The sequence below is a fragment of the Rattus norvegicus genome, chromosome 4, assembly GCF_021556685.1.
Source record: "Rattus norvegicus strain SHRSP/BbbUtx chromosome 4, alternate assembly SHRSP_T2T, whole genome shotgun sequence".
NCBI classification, from domain to species: Eukaryota; Metazoa; Chordata; class Mammalia; order Rodentia; family Muridae; genus Rattus; species Rattus norvegicus.
In genome coordinates, this window is record NC_141537.1 from 157761220 (window position 1) to 157775217 (window position 13998).

Here is a 13998-nt window from a genome sequence, read left to right on the forward strand (position 1 = left end):
GGTAGAGGGAAAAGAAGAAAAAAAAAACGGGGCTTGGGGAGAGTTCAAGGTCATCCTCCCAGTTCAAGGTCACCCTCCCTGGCCTACTGACTTTGAGGCTAATCTAAACTACCAGACACCCTGTGTCAAACAACAAACTAAGCAAATGTGTGTTAAATGGAGGAAAACTAACCAGGATTAGCCACTGAAATACACATCAGGACTCGGGAATCCCAGGTTCAAGGCTCAGTGTTTAAGAGCACTGGCTGTTGGTCCAGAAATTGTCTATAGGTCCATTTTGAGAGGCTCTTCCGGAGGGTGTCAGGTACACTGTGGTACACAAGCATTCACGCAAAATAAAAATAAATCTTAAAGAAAAAAATCAAGGGAGGGGAGTGGAGGGCTATCTCAGTTGGTGTGGGACTCACCTTGCATACAGGAAATATGGAAAGAGTGGCCAATGCCCCCATCTGTCAGTACTCTGGACGGAGAGGCTGTTAGCAGGGTCATCTTAAGTTGGTTTGAAGCTAGTCTGAGACACATACATGAGTCTGTCTCCAAAAGCCAAGAAATCAGGGTGGAAATGGTGGGATTACTAGGACACCTCTGTCTCAAACATTTCTAAGCAGCTGGGCACACAGGTTAGACACCGGCTCACTTAGTAGTGAGTGCGGACAAGAGGACCACATAAAGGCATAGTTATCCTTGTCCCCAGTGTCACAATAAGCCTATTTATGGACATGGAATCTTCTAAGAATTTTTAGATATACATTAAGCCCTTTTAGGTCTCAACAACCCTACTGGGTTTGAGCATCTACTCTTTTGCAAATAAACAATTTAAGGCCCAGAGATGCTTTGTATCTTGTCTAAGTAGCCTTTACCATCATCAATCCAAAGTTGAGTTGTGTTGTTGAGCATAATGGCATAAACATGTGAAAAATAGTTGTATACGTTCAAATTTTCCACAAGAGAAGAGAATCCATTAGCTAAGTATCACCTGTAACAATTCAGCAAAAATTAACGCGTGCACGATTCTTCAGACCTGTACAGGTTCTGATGAAGGAAACTTAAATCCATTTAAGTCAAAATGGGATTTGCTTGTGTTTATCATTACGGCTTTTGCTCTTCAGATACGAAACGTAAAATTTTTTTCCAGAGCCCGTAAAATATTTCAAGGTGACAGGGGACCCGCTGACATGTGGGGAATAGAAGGGGTTAAGCAGAAAATCCAGTTCAGTAGAAAACCCAGGATTTAGTGTCTAACAGACTGGCTGAAAGTAGGTCAGTGCCCTTGACAGTCACAGCTGGTGAAGAATGATGTCACGGGGTACATGGGGGGAAGGGTGGAATTTAAGGTGGGGAAGTGAAGGCGCTCGGCACCGGCACGGGAGACCTGAGACCTCCCATAGGAGGGGAGGTGCAGGACGGCTTTAAGTCAGGCTTTTGGTAGGAGAAGTAGTTGAAGCAGAATTTCCTCTCCTGCCTCCCAGGCCTCTTCCCTGCCTCTCTTGCATCCCCTGGAGACAAAGACATGATAGCAATGGGAGAAAGACAAAACTACAAAAAGTTGAGTTGTGGTGAAGAAAAACAAAGAGAAATGGAATAATTGATAATCAAGAAAAACAGGAGACTAGAGGGGAATGGCTTAGGAAACAGGGGCTGATAGGCAGAAGAGGCAGATTAAGAAGCAGAGCAAAAACCAGCTTGGGGGTGCGATCGCAGTGATGTCTAGTGGTCTACGTCTAGACTAGAGGGGAAGTGCTGGGGAAGGAAGACACCACAGAAGTTGAAATTTGATAGTAAGGATAGAGTTAACGGCATGGTGGAGCATATCTGAGGAGAGGCAGGTGGATCTGAGTTTGAGGATAGATTGGTCCATGAGGCCAGTTTCAGGCCAGCCAGACCTACACAGTGAAAAAAAAAAGAAGCCTTCAAAAATATTAGCCCAACAAAGCTAGAACCCCTCTCTTCAACCCTCACCCAGGCAAAGGCCCACTCCCTGTGGATACTGTCCAGTGTGAGACTACCTACATCTCCTCCCAAGTATAGATAGCCCCCATTAAATTGAAACAGAATGCCCATAACAGAAATGCCCCCACATTCCAGAAGTGGCATTTCCCTTATCTCTGCTTTTGACATAAGCCATATAACTCACACATTATCCATCACCAAAATAATTCTCTATCCCGATGCATGATTCCTAGATCGAAATCAACACCCTTCCACTGGGTCCAATCACCTTCCCATATTACCGCCAGCAACAAAGACTTGAATCCCCTAAAACCTGTATATTGGCCTGGAGGTGGTGGTGCACACACCTTTAATCCCAGCCCCTGGGGGGCAGAGGCAGGAGGATCTTTTGAGTTAGAGGCCAGCTTGGTCTCCAGGACAGCCAGGACTGTTATTCAGTGATATCCCATCTTGAAAAACAAAACACCAATAGACCAATCCAGCAAACAAAGAACCATTTATATTCCTTTCAGAATAATTAAGACTTTAAACACCCTGGTATAACCAAGATACACACAGAACAGCCACCTTTCAGGACAATGCACGACAAGAAACATGGGAGATGAATCCCCCCCCCCCCCCCCCCCCCCCCCCCCCCCCCCCCCGCCAACAAACACCCAAGTTAGAAAAACTGGAGTGGTCCTGCACCGGTATCTGAAGTGTGCAAAGCTTTTCGTCATCCTCCCCCTCAGAAATGTCTCCCCTTCCTAAGGACAGAATTTGTTATTCATCTACTTTCTCACTCCCATTCACTAAGTCTCCTTTCCTTCTTGCTCCAGCTTCTGTTTCTACCTCACGTCGCCCCTGTTTTCTTCTAAATTCTGACTTTGTTGTGTCTTGGCTTAATCTGTCAGCGGGCCACTAAACTTTCGGAGAGGGCTGGAACCAGTAACAGCGTTTTTGGCAAAAAGCCAGTCACACATACCACAGAACCACAAACAAGCACTCGGGACTGCAAAATCTTTTCAACAATCCATGCCTGTTTTTTTTTTTTTTTTTTTTTTTTTTTTTTTGTAGCGGTCAGCAGTTCACACAGACCCATGATCGGAAAGAAACAACGCATACATTCGAATACACGCTGCCTACACAAGGCCTCTGCAGTCGGCTCACAAAGGCACAATGTCTGCAGAAGTGTCTTTGCCGGCTGCAAACACAGGCTTCCCCACCCCTTCCTTAAGCCTTCCTGACTGGCTCGCTCTTCCAGACACCTCCTCCCCTCTCGCCGCCTGGCAGCCGCCCTGCCTCTCCTTCCAGGACTTCCAAGTTCTAACTGCCTGCCATCCATCAATCTCCGGACAAATACTCAGGCAAGGCAATAGTTTCTCCAAGTTCCTTTTGCCGGGACCAGGAACCTAATCTAGCAAAAGGACAGTCCCAAACAGAATCTGCCCTGGTTAATTTCTTCAGCTTTAAATTTAGTAAAGAACGCTGGGGGAGAGGGTGGTAGCCGGGGTAGGGGAGCAGAAGGAAAAGAACATGCAGTTGGAAGAGAGCAGAGCGGGAGACAGCACCCTGGTAGAAAGCTCACAGATTTGGGTAAAACTAAAACAACAGCTGGGTCCAGTGACCAGCCTGGGGCCGGCCAGTGATCCCAGCTACTCAGGAGACTGAGCTAAGGAGCAAAAATTCAAGGACTGTCAGAATCACAGAGTGAGGTCAAAGTCAGCCTGGGCAAGTTAGTGTAAACTCCATCTCAAAATTTTAAGACATACAAAAAGAGGGGGTGGTCCTTTCCGTAGAAAGGGTTATTCACCACTGAGGAGGCCCTGAGTTCAGTCCCCAGCGCTGAACCAACAACAGCGCTGTTGCACACCTGTAAAAAGGTCGACGGAAGGGAATCAAAAATTCAAGGGCCTCTTCAGCCTTATAGCAAGTTCAGGCCAGCCTGGACTAAGTAAGACCCTGTCTGTCTCTGAAGGCGAGAGGAGCTAGTGACACGGCTCAGTGATAGAACATTTGCCTCACATATGCAAGGCCCTGAATTCTGTCTCCATTAAGGGGTGAGGTGCACTAGAGATGGTTGGGGGTTAGGAGCACTTCCTGCTCTTGCAGAGAACCTGATTTCAGTACCCAGTTTAGTACCTAGCACTCCCATTACCCAAACTCCTACATAAAAATTACTTAATTCTGTAAGGAGATACCTCTTCTGTCCATCAGGTGGCGCTCATGAGCTGTGGATTAAAACAGAAAGCAGCAAGGCGGGTGTAAAAATTAAGGAGAAACAAAAGAGTGGAACGTGTGCAAGATTATAAATATTCTCCTGAGATTTTCGTCTGTGAGGCTAATAGGAGAATTAGTACGGAAGAAAAAAAATCCTCTAATACGATTATGTATTTTGAAATTTCCTAAAAAGACAAGCTAGATAATCATCGCAAGTACCTGCCTCAAGGGAGATTGAAGCCACTAATCTAAAGGGGCTTACTGATGCGTGGCGGGAAGGTACATTTGGTCTCAAAGATGATTTCTTCTCAGACTCTACAGTACTTGAGACACAGTCTTAAAATTTTCCTATTTATCTGAAATTCATTTAACGAATCCTATTGTATTAATCTGGCAAGATCTGTGTTTATCATGTCCTTGGGGTATTCAGACATCTGCTCAAGTCTGAGAAACCTCGCTGTCAAGTAGGGAAGCCTACATACACACCTGAGCAGTGAGACTCTACACCCGGACAAACAGCAGAGAAATAAGACCCTTCCTTTCCATTGGGTGTGGTGGCGCCGGACCCGACCGCTGTAGGACCGGAATTCCGGCACCGGGAGAAATCCCAGAATATGGGAGGTAGAGACTGGAGGTTCAGGAGTTCCACACACATTGAAGGCCAAGCTAGGCTACATGAGAACCTGTCTCAACTCAAGGTTGAGTGTCGCTGAGGGTAAAGGCATGTACGTCTAAGCCTGGGAACCTGAGTTCAGTCTCTGGAACTCATGCGGAAGAGAAATAAATATTTTTTAAAAAGATAAAAAGTTTCTGAACACAATGGAAAAGAAAAGAGGAAAGTGGAACAAGAAGAAGGTAGATGGAAGATTCATTGTACACTAGGCGTGTGAACTGAACTTTTTATAACTGATTCTCCACAAGTCCTCTATGCAATCCTGCTTGTCTACGTTAGATTCAACACTGATTCCATGTTCATCCTGATCTGTCATATGTAACTAATCGCATGTTCTTCTTGTTGCAAGATGCCAGATTTGTGTACAAAAGCTAATCACAGTTGGGCAAGGTAGTTCTCACTTTTACTTCCCCAGACAGTGTTTCTCTGAACCCATCTTGACTGTCCCGGAACTCCATCCATAGACCAGGGTGGCCTCAAACTCCGAGATCCCCTGGCCTTGGCCACCCAGATTGTTGGGATTAAAGGCATGTTCCACACCTAATCAGCACTAAGGGGGCAGAGGCAGGAGGATCTCTGAGTTTGAGGCCAGCCCATTCTACATAGGGAGTTCCAGGACAGCCAGCTATACAGAGAAGGAAGGAAGAGGATAGGAAAGAGAAAAGGAAAAGAAAATTAAGGAAAGATTCTGGGCTATAGAGATGCCTATTGACTCAGGACTGTCTGCTCTTCCAGAGAACCAGGGTTTCATTCCCAGAACCTAAACGGCGAATCACAATCATCTGCAGTTCCAGGAAATCACATCATTTCCAGTGCCAGGAAACCCAGTCTTTACTGATGGACGTCTTGCCATCTAGGCTAGCCTCAGACTCATGTAGTGGTGAATTACCTTAAAGTCCTGTTTTCTGTCTCTGATGTTACAGTGCCCTCCCGCTATACCTAGCCTCACACAGAATACTTGACATCAGATATGCAATGTTCTGTTTTCCACACCAATTCCCATCAATCAGGTGTCCTACAATTTGACACCAACCTTATCTACCTGAGTTAATGTTAGATCCCATCAGTAAATGTTCAGTCCCTAGACTTTGTCGATTCTTCTGATAATACCAGGCCAGACTTCCGGCCTTTCTGACTAGCCTTTATCATTGATAATTTGCTGCCATTCTCACAGAATTTACAAAGAAGTCTTCACTTACCAGCTTATTGGGGAGGTTCAGGGCAGGCTGGGCTCAAGCAGAGGTCAGGGACACGAAGCTCTGCCTGATGAGTTTGTACCAACCTCTTTGAAGGCAGACAGGACTAACTCCGAATTTATAGGTTCCCGAGCTTTCCATCCCAGCTTCCTGGAAGCCAAAGGGTGAGTCTACAAATCCCAACCCCTAACCTCTAAATCACTGCTGTAATCCATTCAAAGACTTCCTTGCCTCAGGCTCTCCGCTATCTCATTAGCATAAATTCAGGAGTGAACATTGTGCAAGATCAGGAGCTTATTATAAATGACAGAAGACACTATTAACACTCATGTACTTTCAAGGATTTTAGGCATAAAAAGATTTGCTTATTATATCATGCTTTTTTCAATCATGTTTTTAATTCACTTTACATCCTGATCACAGCACGCACCCCCTCCTTCTCCTAGTCCTGCCCTTACAAATCCCTCCTTTGATTACTCCCTCCCCTCCATATTTATCCAATGTATCTTTTGCTTGTTGCCACCCCCCCTTGGCCTAACCAGATCTGGGGTCACCAACCAGGATGCACTACCACATCCACAGGGAGTTCTTAGAATTGGCGTGTCTACATTGGACAAGATTATCTGTCTACAGGAAGTTCACACTGTAAATGGGTTTTTGGCAAAGTGATCGAAAAAGTTTTTATTACTCAAAGTAGTTATAAAGAATAGGCAGAAATTAGCCACAGGCTAGAATGCCACAGTTCCAGGACCTACCCAGCAGGTACCTAGTTTAGTCCCCAGCACAAAGACCTTGTCTCAAAAACAAATCAAATACCTTTTCTACCAGGGCATATGTATATCTGATGGGAGGCTGCAGTTTCATAAAGTGATCCATTTCTGTAAGCACTGGAAAAGTGGAGACTGGGCAATCAAGGATCCAAGGTCAATAGCCAGAGTTTAAAGCCACTCTGGCCTCTATGGGGAGTTCCAGGTCAAAGCCTGAGCTCCCCCACACCCAAAAACAAAACCAAAAAACAAAACAAAAAAGGAATTCAAGGCCATTTTTGTCCATGGGGGTGAAGAGAGACTTGAATAATTTAGTTACTGACAAGTAAGCCAGGGAAATTTAGGATGGTATAGAAGCATACGGGAGTTTATAAGGAATATATTTAGACTTATTTGTTTTTGTATATAAATGTTTTGCCCATCTGTCCAGATGTGCATCCTGCATACATCTGACGGATACCCTCAAACTGGGGTTATGAATGGCTGTGAGCCACCCTCTAGGTCCAGGGAATCAAACCCAGGTCATTTTCAAAAGCAGCCAGTAGTCTTAATGGCTGAGTCGTCTGTCTCTGCAGCCTCTAAACTTAGGGCTTTTGAGGTTTCACTTTAAATAGTTTCAAATTTTGAATGTGAAGTAAAAATATTGTGGATATAATATGTATATAATATCTAGGCAGCTGAGGGGGGATTTTACCCATTTCCTTGGACAATAATGATGAGGCTGTACAGTTTGGGGTTTGTTTGGTTGTTTGGTTGTTTATCTGGTTTGATTTTTGAGACAGGGTCTTACTGTGCAGCCCTAGCTGGCCTGAAACTCACTGCGCAGCTAAGGTTGACCTTGAGCTCAAAGAGATCTGCCTGCTTCTGCTTTAATGCTAGGATTAAAGACAGGTACCACCACTCCCAGCTGGTAACTTAATTGAATTAGTGCTAAAGAGAGTTTTCTTCTTGGCCCTGGTACTGTTGTACTAGGAGCAAAGATGGGGAAGATGGTTGTGGGTTGTCCTGCTGCTGTTTGTATTCTGCTGTTACTTCTACTTCCTCAAGAGGGGCAGCCCTGACGAGGAATGGATCTCATAGTGAACCTTCTCCCCAGTTTAAACTGGTCAACTAAAGGCTAGGGCCTGTGATGGGGCAGTGGAAGGGAAAGGTGGGGCTGGAGGTTATAGAGAGGTGGAATAGAGGAGAGAGGAAGACAAGGAGACAGAGGAAGAGGAGGTGGAAGGAAGATGGAGCCACAAGTATCAAGGGATCTCATAGCTGGGGAATAGATTAGTGCAGTGATAGGCGTGCAGCTTATAAATATTGTAACTGAGTTGTGTGTTCTTTGCATGGGCTTAATGGGGTTGGAGATTTACTGCCGACAGAAGATTTCGTAGTGGATGGAGAAAACAAGAATGGATAGATGTGGTTTTATTTTATTTTGTTTACTGAGACAGGGTTTCTCTGTACAGCCCAGGGTGTCCTGGAACTCAGAGACCCACCTGCCTCTGCCCAGACCTGGGATTAAAGGCATGAGCCACCCTGGTGTGGTTGAAGGAGGTCATCTGAATAGGATTAAGAAAGAAAAGTGTTAGGGGTTGGGGATTTGGCTCAGTGGTAGAGCACTTGCCTAGGAAGCGCAAGGTCCTGGGTTCGGTCCCCAGCCCCGATGGGAAAAAAAAAAAAAAAAGAATATAAGAAAGAAAAGTGTTGATTGAACTTGGCATCAACTTCTGGGCAGGAGGTAGTAGCCCATGACTATCATCCTAGCCGTTGGGAGGCAGCCGTTGGCTGTATTACAAGACCTTGTCTCAAAAACAGGGCATATGCATATCTGATGGAAGCTAAAATAGGAAAAAAAACGACTGGCATCTCGATCTTATGATGTCTGCTCCCTTTGTTGACTCAACCTTTGAGTCAGACTGCCTCGCTCCTCACAGGAACACGTTGATCACTTGAGGAAAGTTTTGTCTAGGACCATCCTTCAACATTAATGTGGGGGGTCGCCCATGGGAGCAGGTATTTCTTCTGTCCTACTTTTGTGCCTGGACAACTCAAGGGTGGGAAGTTCCTCTACCCAGTCAAGAAGCCACAATAATCATGGAAGAGGACTCTAAGCACCCTTCCCTCAAACTTTAGTCAGCGTTCTCTCCCTTCAGCCCAGGCTGCAATAGCAATAAAGGCAATTCGACTGGCTGGGAAGCAAATACGGTTTGGTCTCATTTCAGCTACATCTCTAAGATCCTGCCTCTAGGTTCCAGCATGAGACCAGAATTAAAAACTCAAGCTGTTTGGTCAGGGTGATACGGAGTGGATCTCAGCACCAGGGAGGTAAAGGCAGGTGGGCCATTTCTGTTTGAGGCCAGCCTCAAACGTGGGTCTACACAGCAAGTTCCAGAGTAGCCAAAGCTGGCCACTGAGACAAAGGCTAATCGAGGAGATGGGATTTGTTGATGATGTTGTTGTTTTGAGAGTTCCCCTGTGTAACAGCTCTAGCTGTTCTAGAACTGGCTTCACAGATCGGGCTTCCTGGGAATTCACAAAGACCCACCTGTCTCTGCCTCCCGAGAGCTGGGATTAAAGACACGTACCACAAGGCTCCATTTTCTTAGTATGGCTTTTAGCAGGCCAAGGTTCTACAGACCAGGTGATGACACCTGACTTGGAGGGTAGCCTGTGGAAGATGAGGGGGTGACTTATTTTCTTGCTAGGCCTCCCTGGAAGCTTAGCATAGGGCACGCCTCTCTAACTTGCCCTTCTCTGCTCACGGGCAAGAAGTACTACAGTACACTCAGCTCTGAAGCCAGTTTAGACCAGAGTATAGCTGGGTTCAAAAGCCCAAACGGCTAATGCAGCCAAAGAACACACTAATGAAGGAAAGAGAATGAAAAAAGGTCTGGAGATGGGGCCACTAAATGAGAGAAAAGGCTGGAGATGTAGCTCAGTGTGAGGCTCAGAGTTGAGTCTCCTACACCACAGACAGAAAAGAGGCTGCTAATGAACCAGGGAATTTCCCACCATTTAGAAATAAGATGAGCTGGGAGGTGGTGGGGCACACGTGGATACCACTACTTGGGAAACAGAGGCAGGCCGATCTGTAAATTCAAGGCCAGCCTGGTCTACAAAGCAAATTCCAGGAGAGTCAAGAGAGATGGCTCAGCGGTTAAGAGCACTGACTGCTCTTCAAGAGGTCCTGAGTTCAAGTCCCAGCAACCACATGGTGGCTCACAGCCATCTGTAATGAAATCTGATGCCCTTTTCTGGTGTGTCTGAAGACAGTTACAGTGTACTCATACAAAAAATAAAAGTTGTTTTTAAAAAATAAAAAAAAATAAAGCAATATGGAAAGGGTGTTAAGAGAATGAATTCATGTGATGTCGTGATCTTAACCACTGAGCTAGCTCTCCAGCCTAGTCATTTGTTTAATTCCATCACTCATGCTGGTCTCAATCTCCATATATTGCAGAGGATAACTTAAATCTTCCAGCTTCCACCTTCCAAGTGCCAGAAGTATAAGCTTGTGCCACAGTCCTCAGTGACAGAGGGCTAGAAACCAAGTAGATGACATTATTGCCAGGTTCTGGGCAGAGGGCTCTAGGGGCAGGAATGTACACTAGCTACAATGTATCATCTCTCTGTTTTTCCCGGCCACCAGGCAGAGAGCAACTCTGTTCCACCAACGCCTCCAGCACTAAGTGGCCAATATCTCTGAAAAGGTGAGCAAAATAAGTTTCCCTACCTTAAATCCTGTTTGCTTTTGAAGGCAGGGTTCTCTGTGTAACAGCCCCACCCAGCTTTCCTGGAATTCACTAACAAGACTCGGCTGGCCTCAAATTTACAGAGAGCCACCTGTCTCTGCCTCTTGAGTACTGGGATTAAACACATTGGCTACCATGTTCACTATTCATTAAATTCTTTGTGCCATGTGGGCATGAAGGCACAAACCTTTGATCTCAGAGCTCAGGCAGATCTGTGGGAGTTCAAAGCCAGCCCGATCTACATAGAGTTCTAAGAAAGCCAAGAATACACAGAGAAAACACTATCTCAAAAAAGAAATAAAAAAAAAATCAGTTTATTAAGGATGTTTTGTTACTAGACATAATTAACATAGATGTCAAGAGAAGAGGCTGTTTAAAGCTATGGGTTGCAGCCAGCAGTGCCTAATGCTAAAGAAAATACTGAAGTGTTCCTTTATTGAACAACAAAGAGGTCCTTGTTAACAGTTTCCTTCAGAATTATGGAAAGAGGTAAATCTGGTTTCAGATTAAGAGGCAAGATTCACATATTCCAAATATGGCATTTAGCCATAGTCTGTTGAGTCAACAGTAGTTAACCTACTAGGCTCTCTGGTGGACTAAAGTTAACCATGCTTTTGACCCTTTCTTGCTCCCAGGGAGAGCTAGAATATCCTTCCCTTTCCCTTTGATTGGAAGGGACTGACTTATTTGGGGCAGGGGAGCCTGAGGCTGAGCCTCTGGGAGCATCTGCATTTCATACACACAGCCGTTCCCTTTCATGCACAGTGATGCTCTCAGATGCCCCAGGGAGCCAGGCAGACATACTGGGCAGAAGAGAAGCAAGGCTCTGCCAACCAGAAAGCCCCGCAGAGACTGGTACCAACTAGTCCTTGAATCTAATTACTCTTCCAGCCACTTCCGCAAACCAGTTACTGCCCCATAAGGAAGAATGTACCTCATCCAGCACCCTCAAGGCTAGTGTAGAGAAATTCTCCTCCTTATTAAATGAATAAAATAACTTTAATTATTCATAGTCATTTGGGAGCTTACTCACTTCCCTACAAACTTCACTCCAAAATCAACGCCTCACATTCTTTCCTATTTTTTGTCCCTCCTTGTTATCTGTGTCTTTGTTCTCTTCTGACCTTCTGGGAACTGCGTAGAGAACAATAGCCCAGGGTGTAGTTAACACTCTGTATCAGTCAGGGATCTCGGGAGTCACGGAACTTATAGAATGTCTCTCTCTATTGAAGGAATATAATGACTTACCGTCTGTAGTCCAACTAACCCAACAATGGGCAGCTGTGGATGCGCAGTCCCAGGAGGCTAGACGTTCCAGCTGGCCTTCTGTGTAAGCTGGGATCCTGAAGAGCTAGGTTCCAACAGATGTGCTGGCAAGTCCAAGCAGGCGAAGAAGAATGAGTGAATCTTCCTCCTTCCAATGTCCTTATATAGGCCTCCAGCAGAAGGTGTGGCCCAAATTAAAGGTGTGTTCTGCCACGCCTAGATCTGGAACTTGCTTTGCCCCAGACTGGCCTTAAACTCAGAGATCTCCTTGCCTCAGTCTCCTGGGATTAAAGGTATGTACTACCTTGCCTGGGTCTAAGCTTTTCTTGGCCACTATGACTCAAGATCTCCATTTCAAGATCAGGTTCAGAAGCCTGTGTCTTCTAGCCTCAAGATCTGGATCACAGGTGTGCCCTCCATTTCTGGATTGTCATTCATTCCAGAGGCAGTCAAGTTGACAACCAGGAATGACCACCACATATTCCATAAATCATGCCTGTTATTAGGTCTCAGAGTGAGTCTCAACGAACTCAACCCCTAGCAGCACAAAAACAGCAAGAAACAGAAACAACAAAACCCTTCAACATCCTCTCTTGTTGGCTTCTCATTTTGGAGGCTGGAGAGAGGGGTTGATGGGTAAAAACACTTGCTACTTTTTCAGAGGACCTTACTTAGTTCCGAGCGCCACATAAGGTGTCCCGCAACTGCATGATTCTAGCTCCAACCACCTCTGGCATTTAAAGTCACTTTATCCCAACACAAGCACATGAACACACACACACACACACACACACACACACACACACACACACACTTGCACCCACACTTTTTTAAATGCAGAAAAAGGAAAAGAACAGAAGCCACAGTAGCCTTCAGTAGCCCAGGCTGGGGAAGGATGTTTGATCGCTTGTGCTGTGCTCTCTTCCTTAAAGGCAGCTACAAAGACCAGAGGGTGGGCATGGGGGAAGTTGGAGGGGAGTGGGGATGCCACGGGAGAGTGAAGAGAATTATGCCACCATCTAAGAGGCTGCCTAATGCATATAAAATCTATGTATTAACTATATAAATACCCTGATGTTGTTTATTGTAATCACTAGCATTACTTATTAATTATATACATTAAGCACCTCTCTCCCTTCTCCCATATTTTCAAATTTCAAATTTCTCTCTCTGGAGTTTTTGGTCATTGGAAAGTTGGGAATAAGAAGTTGGATTTTTTTAAGGCCTTTCATGATTTTTGTTTTAAGCACATGAGTGTTTTGCTTAAATGTTTGTCTGTGTAACGTGTGTGTAGTGCCTTGAAGGCCAGACGAGAACATCAGCTCCTCTGGGGTTGGAGTTGTAGACGGTTGTATGTCCGAGCTTGAATCCCAGAACTCACAGTAATGGTGCATGCTGGGAGCTGAGCCTGGGTCCTTCAGAGGAGCAGCCAGCACTCTTAACTGCTCCAACTTGTGTCAGTTTGTCTCCCTTTCGTAAATGAATCTCTGTAACTCCCATCTATTTTGTATATTGCCAAAGTTATCAGAACTGTTTACATTTTTTATGTCGTTGAGAGTTTCGGAGTTGGTGGGCTTGATCAGTTTTATGTCGCTTTGTTTGAGACTGGATCTGAGTGGCCTCGAACCTGTGATCCTCTTGTGTCGTTGTCCTGAGTGCTGGGATCGTAAGCAATCACCATCTTATCCAGCTAAGTTGTATGTTTTACATGAAGTCATTCTGCATCCTCACTGACAAAATTCCTTTGCTTCCAGTACAGCTGTTGCCCAACCTCTCCACACCTTTTGTTCCGTCCTCGGCTTCATTGTGCTTCACACATTAGCTACTTGAGATCTCCCCGCGTATTCTCAAATCACTACTTCCCTAAGACGTTAGCCTCTACCCTCTCGGCGTTTGTGTAAGATTTTGAGTATTTGAAGTAACGGTTTCAAGCCTCCAGCTCAATTTAATTCAATTAGTCAAAGCTCGATTTCTCATGTGCTAGCCATTATGTCAGCCAGGAATGAGTAAAGGCGGCCTCTGCCATCCAGGAACACTCAGCCTGATGGAGGTTAGAGATATGGGAAAGAATTTAATGGAAAGGAGGAGGTTTTATAAATAAACAAAGCTGGCTCAGTAGAAACACAGAGGGGACCAGGAATGGTTTGGGGGCCGAGACAGCTCCTAGGCTGAGCTTTGATGGACACACAGAAATTGTGTGTAGCCCA

At 45.3% G+C, this 13998-nt stretch overlaps 1 protein-coding gene across 2 annotated transcripts in view; it reads right to left on the reverse strand.

Annotated features, from left to right (window-relative positions):
• Rimklb (ribosomal modification protein rimK-like family member B) overlaps nt 1-11928 on the reverse strand; it is a 60166-nt gene extending 48238 nt beyond the window's left edge. Inside the window, exon 1 of one of the 2 annotated variants that reach the window (XM_087658248.1) lies at nt 11774-11928. The gene's annotated coding sequence lies outside the window, so the exon portion shown is untranslated. Of the gene's footprint in view, nt 1-6021; nt 6253-11773 lie in introns of those variants that run through there. The other variant, XM_087658247.1, reaches the window with a different exon arrangement.
• Between the last annotated feature and the right edge of the window lie 2070 nt (nt 11929-13998).